This window comes from Quercus suber, unplaced genomic scaffold, assembly GCF_002906115.3.
Source record: "Quercus suber isolate HL8 unplaced genomic scaffold, Cork oak 2.0 scaffold_320, whole genome shotgun sequence".
NCBI classification, from domain to species: domain Eukaryota; kingdom Viridiplantae; phylum Streptophyta; class Magnoliopsida; order Fagales; family Fagaceae; genus Quercus; species Quercus suber.
Window position 1 is genome coordinate 83173 of NW_027069774.1, and position 15227 is coordinate 98399.

Below are 15227 nucleotides of genomic sequence, written 5' to 3' on the forward strand. Positions count from 1 at the left end.
CACATTGTCTTGGAGAACATACATTCATCAAAAAAAATCAATGGACACAAAACTTTTTACTAAGGTGCAGTTTGGCCTCAACGTCTGTATCTGGAGGCTGCGTTTTTCTCTCTTTTTTTTTTTTTTTTTTTTTTTTTTTTACCGCTTTGTTTGACTTTAGAGGCAAAAAATTGGTGTATGAACTGTTTATGCACTATTTATGTAATAAAAAATATTAAAAATGGATCCCATGGTATTATTTATACATTTAAAAATTATTTTGTTACAGTGTTTTTAGTTTTCAGTTTTTAGTTTCAACAACAATAAGTTAAATCTAAATGGACTTTAAATATGTAAATAGCGTAATCTAACAAATATAGCAGCTATGGTAAGCTGCGTATTAATTGGTAAAATTTTCTCAGGCGGCTATGGCCTATGGGTGACCACACCCATGGGTGCCACATATTGTCCATTTGGCAATCTGAAAAGCAACTGAACCGAGACAGAAACACATGACTCAAGCCTTAAAGTCAAAGTACTAATGATGAAAATATGGTACTTGAAGGATGCAACCTACCATTCTTCTGTGCTAAACTTATAATACACTCTAAAAATCAAAGTGATAAGAGACAAACAAATATGCTTTTCCAGGAGGACCAAAAGCTATAACAGTGTAAGGCAATCACGAAATAGTTGTGAAAACGAGTACGATATTTATTATGGTCATAAATTTTTTTGTAGTGTTACTTACAAAATTTGCGCTTTACATTTTCTAAAATTGTTTTAAAAACTAAAATTTCCAATCTTAATTAGTGGGCAGTGGGCACGATATAATTGCCTCAGCTTTGATTGAATTAGTGGTCTTATCGGCCAAAAGGGCCAAAATGACTCATGCTCCAACCTAACCAATATAATTATAAAAAAGCTTTTTTTTTTTTTTTTTATAAAAAAATTATTTTATCAGGCTGATGCTGATGTTAGTTTAGTTGATTTTGACTTGGATATTGACTTTGGTCGAGACTTGATTTTCTAAGAAATGATGTAAAACTACCCACAAAAAAAAAAAAAAAAAAAAAAAAAAAATCAACTACCAACTCCTCACAGAAATGAGTCTGGGCCTGGGCCTGGATTCAAGTGGTATCTCTGGGCTCTCTCATTTGAGTGGCCACAGGTTCGATCCCACTAGGATAATTTAGTCCCCTTCATATACTATAACAAGGAAAAAAGAAAAAGAAAAAAAAGAATGTAAGATCAGAAATTTTTATTTTAGAATGATTTTTTTTAAGAGTTTTAACTTAGGACATTCACTTTTGATGATGGTTCTTTATTATTAGACTAAGACATCAATCAGTTTTTGATGTAGACGGGAATTGAACTCTAAATCTCTTATTCAATCATCAGAGACTTTACCAGTTAATCTAACTGGAATTAACTTTTTAAGAATGACTTTATGTAACAAAAAAAAAATGTTTTTTTTTAGAAGATTTTTGTTGTATGTGTGTAACAAAAAAATGTTAGTACTTATTTGGCACTAAACTTTAATTTAAGCCTTGGTTAAAAATTTCCTGAAATATTGGTATTGCTTTGCATAAGAAAGCAAGCAGTAACTTCATGGGCATTGCTTGGTCCTTTCAAGGGGTCCTACTTATGCCGTACCTTTTTCTTAAAAAAAAAAAAAAACCCAGAAATAATCTTTCATTTAAAATTTGAAAATGGATAGAATCAGAATACAAAACTAATTCACCAGAGCAGGAAGAGGGGTTTTACTTTTGAGATTAAATTCTATAAGGATGGGGTGTAAAACCTATGTTTTACACCATCCAATAAGTGATTGCCACATCAGCATTTTACTTAAAATTTATTAAAATTCAATACATCCTACCACACCTAATAACATCTCGATAGATTCCCAATTTGGTTGGATTTATATATGGGTATTAGAATTGATTGAGTGTAATTGTGTTTATTCTTAAATATGTGATAAAATGATGTGGCATATTGGGATTGGAGGGGTAAAACATGGGTTTTACACCACGTCCTTATAGAATTTAATCTCTTTACTTTTATCATACCAAAATGATGTCTACTTGTTACTTTCTTCGCATACGATAAAAAGCAAATGAGCAATGTTATATCAAAGGCATACTCTCCTTCTTTTCTTTTTATTTTTATTATTTTTATTATTATTATTATTATTTTTTATTTTTTACAACTTGTTAAAGTCATAAATTGTAATTAAAATAACATTATTTTTATTTTGTATATTAATCACAATAGAATATGTCAGTTGTTGTGATTTTTTTTTTTTTTACCCTTAGTTACTTGAACAAAATCAAGGGATTTATTTATTTTCATCTTCAATATAATATTTATAAATTATGATATTGTTAAACCTTATGTTGCAAAGAAAATAAACATTTCTACTTGGACTTACAGTAAATTTGGGAAGAAAGTTTCATATCTGCAGTTTTCAACTTAATTTTTTGGATCTTATAAAAAAACTTAATTATTAGGAAAGGTGTATGATTAATATATATGTCCCTCTAATTAACATGCACCATTTGCACATTTGTTGCTAATTTCGGATCTTAGAAAATATTAGTAAAAAATAAAAGAGAAATTAACATAGAGATTTATGTGATGTCTACATCCACCGCGGGAGCAAGTGGCAAAATTTTTGAATATATGAGAAAATAAAGGAATCACAATGAATTTATAATATATCTTCAAAGAAATCCTAACCCAATATATTAAAAATTACCCAAAATACCTTTCCATACACCATTCCAACCTATAATTCGACATAAGTAAACATAAAATAAATTAGCTTAAAATCATAAATTTCGTTAGCTTTTATCAGAGAGATGACACTTTTAGAAAATTTTGATTAAATAATTAATTTTTTTGGTAAACGATTAAATAATTAATATAACATATAATGACACTACTTAACGTAAAAGCTTAAGCCTTTAAATTTTCGGAGATCGTATGACAGAAGACTAATTATACATGGGTTTCTTTAGCATCGTCTCTGTTTGAAATTCTTATATATACTATCGGTTTTTATTAAAAAATAATAATATATAATTTAAATTATAAATGCATTAATTTTAAAATGACGTGATTATGGGCAAGTACTAAAATTTGGTGGAAAAGTTAGCAAAAGCAATGGTGCATATAATTATTAGTTACTCTCTCACTTTCACCATTGCTTTTCATTTATAGCTTGCTCATTTTATTGCAACAGACGTGTGTTCAGTCTTCAACGTATAGCAAATAGCAATGCTGGACTTGTTGGACCGAGTGTGAACCCCCAGAGAAGGAGAGTCAGGTTGGACGGCGGCTTGAGCAGTTGATAACCTCGGAATTAATGCATGCGAATTGAATGTGTGCGCCTCCCTGATCTGGATACCAATAAGAGAAATTTTAGTGGCACACTCAAAACCACACCGCACGGCGGCGATTTCCACAATCTCTCTCCCTGCACCCTTACCGCACCCAAACAATCACAGAACTCACAAAAACCACGCAATCATAACTCTTCAAAACCAACCGCCTCATATATATAGGTCCACTATAACGAGGATCGTAGTCAAGTATTATGTTCAAGAAAAAAAATTCTAGTGACTAGGAGGATTTTATGCTGCATCTAACACTTGAAAATCTAGGATGCATAAACACTACATTTAGGGTGTCGTATGTAATGATGTTTATCTGCCGTATCATATTGTAAATTTTTTTTTTTTAAATGTTTGCGTTGTTGTATCATACTTGTGTCCATCTTAGTTGAAAATACTGAAAGTGTTTTCTAAAAATAAAACATTTTATGCTAAAACCAAGAGTTTGGGTATTTTGAAAATGTTTTGGAGGTTGAAGGAGCTATCTTGGTAATTTTAGAGTTTACAGATTATTTTGGTTAGGCTTTAAGGTTGCGTTTGTGATTAGAGTTTAAACTCAGTTTATTTTATTGTTTAGCTTATTTTTGCTAATATTCAGTTTATTTTTGTTACTATTCATGAGTTTCATTGCACTTTTTGGTAATATTCATAGGTCTCACTATACTATTTCAGCTAGTTTTTACTTTTATCTACAGTAATTTCAATACAAAATTTTTAATTTCAGCTAAATAAACTGTTCCTAAATGAATCAAAAGTATATTTTGGTCATTTTAAACGTATCAATGAGGTTATTTTAATCATTTTAGAAGAATTTGGTTATTGAAGGGATTTGAAACCTTTTGTTTGAAGAGCGAAGATATTTTATGCATTTTTTGGGGAAACCATTTTGCACATCTTAAAATTGCATTTTCATGATCAATTAAAAATATATTCAGTTTGACCAGAATTTTGTGCCATGTCAAACTTTTGAAAATACCGTAAATGTTTTTGAGAAAGCATTTTGCATATTATGACATATGCATGACTTTACATTATTGTCGTAATCCATGCTAACTTAAAAAAGAAACGAGTTTTTTTCTTACTGGAACTTCTAGCTACTTTCATAATTGTTGTAACAGGTTGAATTTTATAGCTGAATTGACTTCGTTGTATTGAGCAAAAGAAATAAAGAGTTGTATGGAAGCACAAAAAAGCATGGAGGAAATTAGAGAGGAGAGAAGTCTTAATTATCCGATTAGGAGAGCTGGAACTGTTCGGAAGAGAACAAAAACAAACATATCAAAGTGCAAGTGTAATGTCATGATCAGTTGCAACAATCATCAAAGGTATGGGACATTTTGGGCTTTTGGCCTTAATTTTTTTTTATTTAGCAATTTGCATCGAGTATGCTCGATCAAACTTAAAAAAAAAAAAAAAAAAAAGCATGGAACTCAATTTTACGAAAATTGAGTTTTAAAACGCCATTATAGGGCTTAAAAACGTCACTATAGGGTTTAAAAAAAGGCCATTATAGGGCTCCCTAAACCTGGTATGGACAATCAGACTTATGAAATTTTTTTTTTTACAGGAAAACGCCGCTATAGGGATTAAAAACGTCACTATAGGTCTCCCTGAATATGGAGCAATCATACTTATAAAAATTTTTTGCATGGAACTCGATTTCCAGAAAGTCGAGTTCCATGCAAATTTTTTATTTTTTATTTTTTAAGTTTGATCGGGCATAACTCAATTTTCTACAAATCGAGTATTTCATTAAAACTCGATTTTAGGGTAATCGAGTATCGAAACAGGGGCATATCTCTATATAATTTCGAAATAGGGGCAAATTGCTAAATAAATAAAAAATTAAGGGCAAAAGCCCAGAATGTCCCAAAGGTATGTGTTGTGTTGCCTTAATTATTCTTTCATTTTCTTGTAAGTGTCTGTCTGAAAATAGGTTTATTCTTTTGGGTTATTTTCCTTAATTATTCTTTTGGACAAAATTTAGTTATAAAATTGGTTGTAGTCTAAGATTACAACCTTACTCAATATCATTAACATTACTACATATTTCGAAAATATAATCGTTGGATTGAATATTTTTTACATTCTTAATACACACGTTAAATTTTGTGTTAATCGGATATTATTTATTATATAATCTATAAGATTATATTTTATGCATAATTTTAAATTACAAAAATTTGCAATTTAAATAATTTATTGATGACATTATTTTTGATCTTTAATTTTTTAAAAATTTTATAAGCATAGAAGATATAAGAAGAAAATGTAATCCAATGGAGGATTTGTTGAAATTCGTCTACAATAAAAAGATACTAAGTAAGGTTGTAGTTGGTTACAACCAATTTTATAGTTAAATTTTGTCCTAATTCTTTTTATAACTTTATTTCTTTAAGTATAATTATACATTAATCAACCTTATTTAAGTTTGTCTGAAATAGGTTTATTCTTTTAGTTAATTTGTTTATAATTTTACTTAAACAAAAATTAATAAATTAATAAGTGAAGTTGCATTGAGAGTCTTTGGTGGTCATGTTATAGAATTTATCGTGCGTGGGGCAATAATTTTTCTTTAATTTTTTTTAAACTTATTTGCTTAAAGTGTAGTGTTTTAGAAATTAATTTTTTCGCTTAAAATATTTTTTCTGTCCTTAAAAACTTTCATGAATTCCGTCTCTAATTCTTATTTGTTTTTTAATTCAATAGTTGAGCAGAGTAAATTTGAATTCAATATGTCTCTATTTGAAAATATTGGGATGTGCTAGCTAGTTAAATTATAAAACTCTTGATTTCATCCCTAAATTTAAAAAAAAATCATTTTTTTTGTTCTTAAACTTTTAAAGAGTTATTTCTAACAATTTAAGGGTAAAAGTATGGGGAAAAAAATATTTCTAACAATTTAAGGGCAAAAAAATGGGAAATAAAAGGAATATATATATATATATATTGGTGCTAAATAAGGAATATTTTTCTTAAAGTTTGAGGACAAAAGGTTAACATTTTCATTTTTTCAATGGTTTATTTTGCTATATTATCTGTCGAAATGGGTGATTTAGGCATATGCATCCCTATGTCAACACCAATCTCTTACTTTAAAAAAAAAAAAAAAATCATTTTTCATTCCTATTCTTTTTAATTAAAGAATAATTTCTAACAGTTGTAAGAGAAAAAATTTGGGCAAAAAAAATATTTTAAGGAATATTTTTCTTAAAGTTTGAGGGCAAAAAGCGTAACATTTTCCTTTTCAATGGTTTATGTTACTATATTATGATTATTATCTGTCCAAATGGGTCATCTAGGCTTCATTTTCCCCCTCTCCTCTACTGGTTGTGGCATTCCATACATTTCTGTGCTACAACTCAACATAATTACGAACCTTTATTCTTTTTTGGTGAGCTTTGATTGTTTTATATCCAAGAGTGTGCACGCACTCTTTTTATGTGATTTGTTTTAAAGTGTGAACTCCGTAAAAAGATTAAATTCTATAAGGATTTGGTGTAAATTTTTTGGTTTACATCATCAAAAAATGACATGTCACAGTATTATATTACTAAAATATAAATACATTTGATCGCATATGACATTGATAACATATCAATAAATATTATATTTCATGTTTTAAGTAAAATGATGATGTGGTGTTATTAGGTGTGGCAAGATGTATTGAGTTTTAAATAATAAGTTGATATGATAATCTCTTATTAGATGATGTAAAATATAAGTTTTATACCCATATTTACCGAATTCGGACTCTCTTAAAAAATTTGGAGATACAATTTATGTTAGAAGTGAGGACATTATTAGAAATTGTGGATACTTTATGTTGGAAACTATGGACAATATGTGAAGTAATAGTTTAAAATAAATCTCAAGCTTCAGTTCATCTAATCTATGTATTTATTTATTTTTAATTAATTGTACAAAGTGAGTATGAAGTCAGTTCCTCCACACCATTGCATGCGGTTTTTGGCTTTCTTATCATGCTCTTACTTGCCCTGGTTGGAATACACTTTGAAGGCTTGAACATGTCTCCACTCTCAACACATTATGCAACAATGGTGCTCTTTATCATAGCAGTAGTCATTTACAGCATTGCATTTGCTGGGATAAAACTAGGACCTCACAACGCAAGCTACCTCCCAATATTCAACTTCATTTGTCTCACTTCTGGAACTCTTGCATGTGAGCTGCTTGTGTCCATCCTCATCGCTCCCTTCTGGTTGCTCATCGTTAATTTATGTGCAATCCTTTTAGAGGTTTTGCGTCGCTGGTACAAACAAATTCTTGAGTCAGGTGCTTTGTTACAAAAGATTTATCAATCAGCTTTCAAAGCATTCACAGGGTTTATTTTGACTCAATGTGGCGCAAGGAAAGAAGAAGACGATGGCTTTCAGAATGAAGATATTGTGTAATGGGCGAATACAAATCCTTTATACCATATTTTGTGTTCTACTTTATATTCCACAAATTACAATTTGTCATATGTTTATTTTTTTTCTATTTAAAATTTTGGCTATTTTTTTAAGGAAATTTAAACAAATATATGACAAATTATGATTGGTAGAATATAAAGTGGAACATAAAAAATGGTATCACGGATTTATATTTGTTATGGGCCCATTTGAGTTCCTATTGAGTTTCTTTGTTCATTCAATTTATGCTATTGATGATAACTTATAATTAATGCAACATTACTTTATATAGAATCATTATTGATATCATTTTTATTTACACCAGTCACAAACTACGACCTTAAAAATTATTAAAAATATGGTGAAATTTTAGTGTAGACTTAGGGGCAGCTCCATGTGTATCTAACACAAAAAATGGTACAACAGATTTGTATTCGTTATTAAACGTTCAATATGTGTCTAAAACACCCTTGAACGTTTAGACCCCAAATTATAAAATATCAATTCAAGCTTATAATCAAACAACTAATGTGCGGAATATGATAACAAGCTTATAATAGAATTGATAGAACAATCTAAGGCAAATGTAAAGGGAAAGAAGATGCTAACACACGGACAACACACGATGTGTTATCGAAGAGAAAACCGAAGTCCTCGGCGTAAAACCTCTCCGCTGCCCTCCAAGCGGTCAAATAATCCACTAAAGAATATAGTTGGGATACATGAACAGCAGAAGACCCTCCAAGCCTAATCTACCCAAGTACCTAAGCCCTCCAAGCTTCTTACTCCAACGAGGTTACGCCGAACCTATTTCTTTTCTAGCTTCCCGGATTCCGCTACTTGACCATAGCATCAACCAATGTATATTGGTTCCTTTCCAAACTGCTTCCCAAAGCACCAAATGGACCTTCTCACAGACGTGGGTGTGGTGAGAAAGGGTTTGGTAAATGGCCTCTCAAGGGTATGACAATGGAGAGGAAGAGAGCAGAGGAATTTGTAGAGTCTCTTTAGATGAAGATTGAGGATGAATCAATCTTGTATTTCTCTAGGGTTTTCTCTCACAAAATTCTCTCTAGAAGCCCTCTCAAAATGATGGGTATAAGGGTGTATATATAGTAGGGTGAGAAGGGAGTGCAAAACGTCAGTTTTTGCCAAACAGGGCAAGTTGGCGACTTGATCTCGCAGCTTGGCCAAGTCGCAAAATCAAGTCGCGACGTAACGGCCTGGCCAGACTGGAACTTTTGTCCTGTAGCGTGACAGCTGGCGCGACCCTTCAGCTTCCCAATGTGCCTCTCAAGTGACTGCATTTCGCGGTTTGCCAGTCGCGAACCACCCGCGAGTTCTAGTCGCGAGACTCTGTTTTTCTTGCACACTCTTAAGCTTTTCTTCACATCTTCTCACACACTACCCTTACAATTTTCCCACCTAAATACAGGGTTACTAAGTGCTAAATTACAAGCAAATTGGTCACGGAATAAAGCCAATTAGATGGTTGATTAAATTCAACCTTACACCCTTGGTGGATGTTTCTGATCCTCCTCCACCTTCTACCTTGATTAGAGAGTTCTTTTCGAACATCTCTATCCGCATCTATGATTCCAACACTTTAGTAAAGAGTTGGATACGACGCGTAGAGTACACCATTACTCCTCAGATAGTGGCTGATGCTCTAGGGGTACCCTTGGTCTAGAATCCTCTCTATCCTTATGATGAGTCTCCCAAGTTAAGTGATGTCTTGTCTTACATCACTGGGACTTCTGTCCAGTGGGGTTCTGATCCTAGGATCACTTCTGCTGAGCTCTCTAGGTTACACTATCTGTTCTTTAGGATAGCCTATCATTCTATCTGGCCAATCTCTCATGTTCACACCATTCCTCTTGAGAGGTGTGTATTTTTGTACGCTCTGGTTACTGATGCTCCTATTAGTTTTCCTCATCTCTTTCTTCGTTCTTTGAACGATGTTTATAGGAGTTCATCCACTACTCATGCTCTTGTGCATCCTATTTTTATTCATAAGATTTTGCTTTATCTTGATCTTAGTGGCTTCCCTTCCTCTGAGCCTGTTCATGTGATAGCTCCCATAGGTGCGTCTTTTCTTAGATAGAGGGCCGCTCATCTTCGAGCTGGTTCTAAACACCCTAGGTCTGAACCGTCTAGTAGCGCACCTCCTCCTTCTTCTTCTCCAGGTCTTGCTGGTGAGGATGTTCTTGATCGAGTTGGTGATGATGTTGCTGCTGCTAATGTTCCTCCACCTCCTTCGGCCGACTTTGATATTCGTCGTACTCTGGAGACTATCATGACCGTTCAGGCAGCTCATGGTCAGATTTTGGTGGACTTACTAGATGAGATTTGTGCTCTCCGAGGCGACTTTGCGTGTCTTCATTCACCCTAACCACCTCCTTTTGATGGCGACTTGTGATTGCCCTTTGGCATTCCGTCACAAAAAGGGGGAGTGGAGTTTTGACTTGTAGAGGAGTTTTTGTAGTTAGGGGAAGATTTTTTTTTTGTTTCTTTTTGTTTGTGAGGAGCTTGTGGAGTTTTTAGATTGTATCTAGGTGCTTCGCGTTGTATATCATTTTTGGGAATATTCATGTTAGGGGGAGTAACATTGATTGATATACATGTAATATTCATTGATTCTTGTTGCTTTGTGATTCACTGCTTATTGATTTATATTTAGGAGTTGTTCATTCATATATGTCTTTATTTTGTATTGTGTGAATCTTACAAGAATGTTATACCTATTGTTTTACTCTTTTCTGTCACATATGCGTTTATGCGTTTGTTGAGTATTTCAGGAATATACAGGTTGATTCAACTAAGCTGCTGTCTACACTTGCAACCGATGGATAGTAGTTAGGGTTGAATTTGAGTTTATGAGCATTATCTTTGTAAAGGGTTTTTACTTATAAAACTTTGAGCTTTTAATTAGGGTTTTGTCACGGATTTCCAAAGGGGGAGTTTGTTAGGTTCTAAAGGTTTAGGAATTTATGTATTTAGAACTCTAATTTGTAATATTGGCAAACCATGATCAAAACGATATGTTTAGTCTTGTTATAGTGTGCTCAAAGTTGTTTAATTATTGTAAAGTTGGAATCGAGAGACTGTAGATGCATTGGGGCATTTCGGTCTGGCTTGATTGATCGAAGAATAGATTCGATCGATCGAAAGTCGACCAGATTGCGTTTTCTGCATAATTTCCAACTCAGCCCTAACTTATTAAACGTTTAGAGTTTTATGTTTTTGCCCTAGGTATATAAGGCAAAACCCTAGCCACGTTTTTAGAGTTGCTCCAGTTGTATTGTTGCTCATACACAGCTGTTTTGTGTAAATCTCTTGTGAGATCTAGATGAGCTTTTCTTTACACAAAGCTTAGGGTTTTCAAGTTAGAGATAGTATCAACATCTTGATGATCAACTTGGTTGCTACCATTGAAACTTAAAGAATATCAAGCGTGGGTACTTGTAGCTGATTGAAGAATTCAAGAAAGAAGGAGTCCGTGGATTCGGAGCTTGCACGTGGTCGTGTCAGTAAGTTCTACTGGTGAGTAGCATTAGGAAGTCGAGCGGGGAACTTGTAGTCCTTTTGTATGAACTTCGATTCTTTCATAGTGGATTCAGGTTTGCCTTGAGGATCGGTGGGTTAAATCCTCCCCAGGTTTTTACCGTGTGGTTTCCTGGGTGATCATATCATTGTGTCTTTTATTATTCCGCTGCTTTATTATTTTGATATGATTATTTGATTGCTTTAACCTAGAATTGCATAATTTGACTAAGTAACAACTTGGCTAATTAATCTAGGCTAACCAATCTGGTTGTGTTTTAAGGGGTCTAAAACCGTTCAATAGTTATATAGTTCCAACTAAAGCAATTGTGTATACTTCAAGTTTTCAAAAAACACATATCTACCGGTGGTTAAACGTTCATCTTGGGTAGTTTTAATTTTTTATATAATTTTGCCTTTACATTTTCATCTATTTTCATTTAGATTTTGCTTTTCAAAAAAAAAAAAACTTTAATTTAGATATTTATAAGTAAAAAAATGAAATAATGATTCATGAATTAAAAAAAAAATTATTTATACATATTTATCTTGTGCGGTTGTAACTTTATATATAATCTTGCATTTATATATTCATTTATTTTAATTTATATGTTTATAACTTAATAATGAAATCTACAAACAAGGTAAGTAAAACAATCATATTTCTACAATTCAAAAAGTTACAATTTCTTTTTTTTCTAAAAAAGGCCTTTTACGTTTCCTTGGAATTATTTTTAATTTTTTTTTTATAAAACTTTTGACATGCCACTAACCTAACCACTTCATACATTAAAAATATTTAAGGCTCATTATTACTTCTGTTAATATATTATGGATATTTAATTGATTGAGACCAAACTAAAAAAATGCCTTTCATATTTCCTTGAAAATTGAGAAAAAAAAAAAAAAAAAAAAAAAAAAAACCTTGGACATACTACTAACGTAACTATATCTATAACTATTTAAGCCATCCATGATATCTATTTTTTATTGATAACCATAAAATTTACAACTAGCAAGGGAACATACAAAGTAATAAAGGATAAATGAAGGAAGAAAAATGGAAATGAAATCAAACGTCAATTAATAACTGTTATTTGGAAAATAAAAAGGTAGTAAAGAGGAATAAGAAATAAAATAGAGATGGCTATGCAGAGGATATTGAAAACTTTATAGTGCAATAAAATCAACCATTACATTTACTTAATTAAATCAATAATCAACAATTAAATACAATAATACAAAATTTAAACTTAAAACTAATCAAACTCTAACTAGGGAAATTATATATATATAATCATAATTATCATGCACAATGAATAGTCTTACCTCTTATTTAATGTCTATGTTATGCAAATCATTGATCAATAAATATATGATAATGGAAAAAATGTTATAGACAAGATTATGAAAAATATGATAAAACTATATATTTTTTTAACTCTTTATAAAGTCTAGAGACTAAAATAGTATTTTATCTAAAAAATTATTACGCGCAACGCGCAGGTTTGTGACTAGTTAAAATAATTGTCAAAACCAAATACGTCGTTACTTTTTATTGAAGAAGATAGTAGGCCATGTTGTTAACCATCGACATACTTACAACAATAGATTATAAGTGACAGATATTTCACTAGCAGGATACTCGGATGAGGAATTTTTGGTGCAATGTCAATTATAATATAACCAATGCTGTTTGTGGTTTCTCGTTTTACTACACTGATACGTGTGAACAATATTATCATATCAAGCACGCTCGTATGTCATTGTTTTACACAAAGTCATCAACGGCATTTTCTTCCAGGTAGAACGGCCAAAACATTTCACTTCTATTAAATAAAATAGCTAAATGAAAGTAACACCTCCAATCATTAGAGAAGTCAACATGTTTTGGACGAGTTCCACATTAGATCACAATGAATGGACATCAAACTAACTACATGGGCAGCTTGCCTTTGAAAAAGACATTGGGGCACCGCAAATTAAGAAGCAATGGTACAGTTTAAATTAACACATTGTCATCTGTTTAGATATTAGACACAGGCTTTGAAGTTTTTACAGGCCTGAAAATGTTAGTGTGATTCACACAAGGATCCAGAAGCCATACCTAAGCATAAGCCATAGTCTATTTCAAATTAGTGCCTTTAAATGCTAAAAGATACACAATCTTTAGAAGGATGCCCTGGAATCATTAACTCAGCTATGGAAAAGGTAACAAACCTCTGGTAATCCCATGGATGGAGAAAATGGCATCTTAGGGGCATTTTCTTTGAATGTAAGAAGCCCCATGTTCTTCATACCTGTCAATCACATACAAAAACAAAACGATTTAAGTAATCTATAAGAAGTTCAACTCTAATTTTGTAAGCCTGACTTTATTTTTTTGTTCCAATAAATAAGTGTGGTTAAAATGCGTCTCTAACAATTAAACACTTCCTAAGCACAGTTATGGCAAAAAGGGGAAGCTTACTCAGACTTGGAGAATCACATCTGCTGAAATGAACCAAGAGAAGCCAATATTCTCCCTCCTATCCAAACACTGCAAAAGTTCTCAACACCAACAATAAGTTAGATGAAGCAACAGTGCATAAATTTTGTATGTAAACAAGAATTTTGCAAAGAACAACGAAACAAAGACGTGTTGCAGGAGTTCAACTATAGCAGTATATTAGACAAAAGTGAGAGGCTACAGTGCATAAAATTGAGAATTATGACCTTCATCAGGAGAGTTTAATACGTGGACAGAAAGTACCATGATTGATAGATCACAATTGATTAAATTTTGAATAAATATGGCAGAAATTTAGTCAGATTCAAGCCTTTCAGGTATCAGGAAGTGGTCTATATAGAGGTTTCCCTGGCCCCTAGTCAAAAGGCATTGTAAAAAATGCTAATACATTTCTTCTATACAGAAAATCATATCACAAATTTCAGATCTACAAGCTTACAAACCCACACCCTAATCATGCTTCAACCTTAGTGAAATATATAGAGTCAGACCCGTCAAAATGTTGCCACCTTTACGCAGCGTAAAAAGGGTGTCTACTCGCACTCAAGCAACACATGTAGTCCTCATGGAAGAACCACATTTGAAAAAATTTGTTTGACAGAGCATCAGATACCAAAATATTAGGTATTGCAATACACTGACCTGAATCTCCTTTCTGTTGCATTTCCACTTGCCAATACTTTAACTCGAGCAGCTTCAGGAGATTCCTACAAATTAAGGATGATATCTCAGAAATGAAAAATCTCCATGTAAACTCAAAATTCTCCATGACTTGCCTAAGGTGTGATATTGGTGGTGATTTTTTTTTTTTATAAAATAATTGAAAATAAGATTTTTTTTTTTTTTTAGGGGGGGGGGGGGAGTAAGTTGGAAGGTTTGAATGCTCCAATGAAAATTGTTGGTGATAAGTTGCGCTAATGTGGTTATTTAATACTCAAGGCTTACTGCATGATGAAACCGATCAACTAAGTTGTTGAAAAAGTGCGTACCAACCAGCAAGGTATGAAAGCAAGAGTTGGAAGAGAGAGAGGAAAAAAAAAAGGATAAACAATATACATCTAGCAAGTCTTTCTGAAGGCGTTCCTTCAACTGTTGCATTGACGCAGTGCCACCAGCAAGCTGTATAAAATAGAAACAGCAGAAAGTTTGAAAATGATCCAAGTTATAGTAAACAAAGGCACTTCTATTGGATATATCGTGTGTGAGTGCATGTGCTCGTGTGTGTGATCCCATTGCCTGAAGAAACTAGGGTATGTACCTGATAGAGTGGTCTCTAAAGAACAGGTAAAAAGAATCTCATTGAAAATATATTAGCATAGATAAAACTATTCACCTAGTCCTAAGAAGTTATTGGGAAGTTTGCACACATAATACATTATAAAA

At 32.3% G+C, this 15227-nt stretch overlaps 1 long non-coding RNA gene across 1 annotated transcript; it reads right to left on the bottom strand.

The window, feature by feature from the left end:
• Nucleotides 1-13206: 13206 nt before the first annotated feature.
• LOC111998246 (uncharacterized) lies at nt 13207-14599 on the bottom strand. Its single transcript, XR_002881440.2, has 4 exons — nt 14487-14599; nt 13806-13874; nt 13556-13635; nt 13207-13442 (listed from the first exon to the last, which is right to left on the bottom strand). It is a non-coding gene; the product is annotated as an uncharacterized LOC111998246 (long non-coding RNA).
• Nucleotides 14600-15227: the final 628 nt, after the last annotated feature.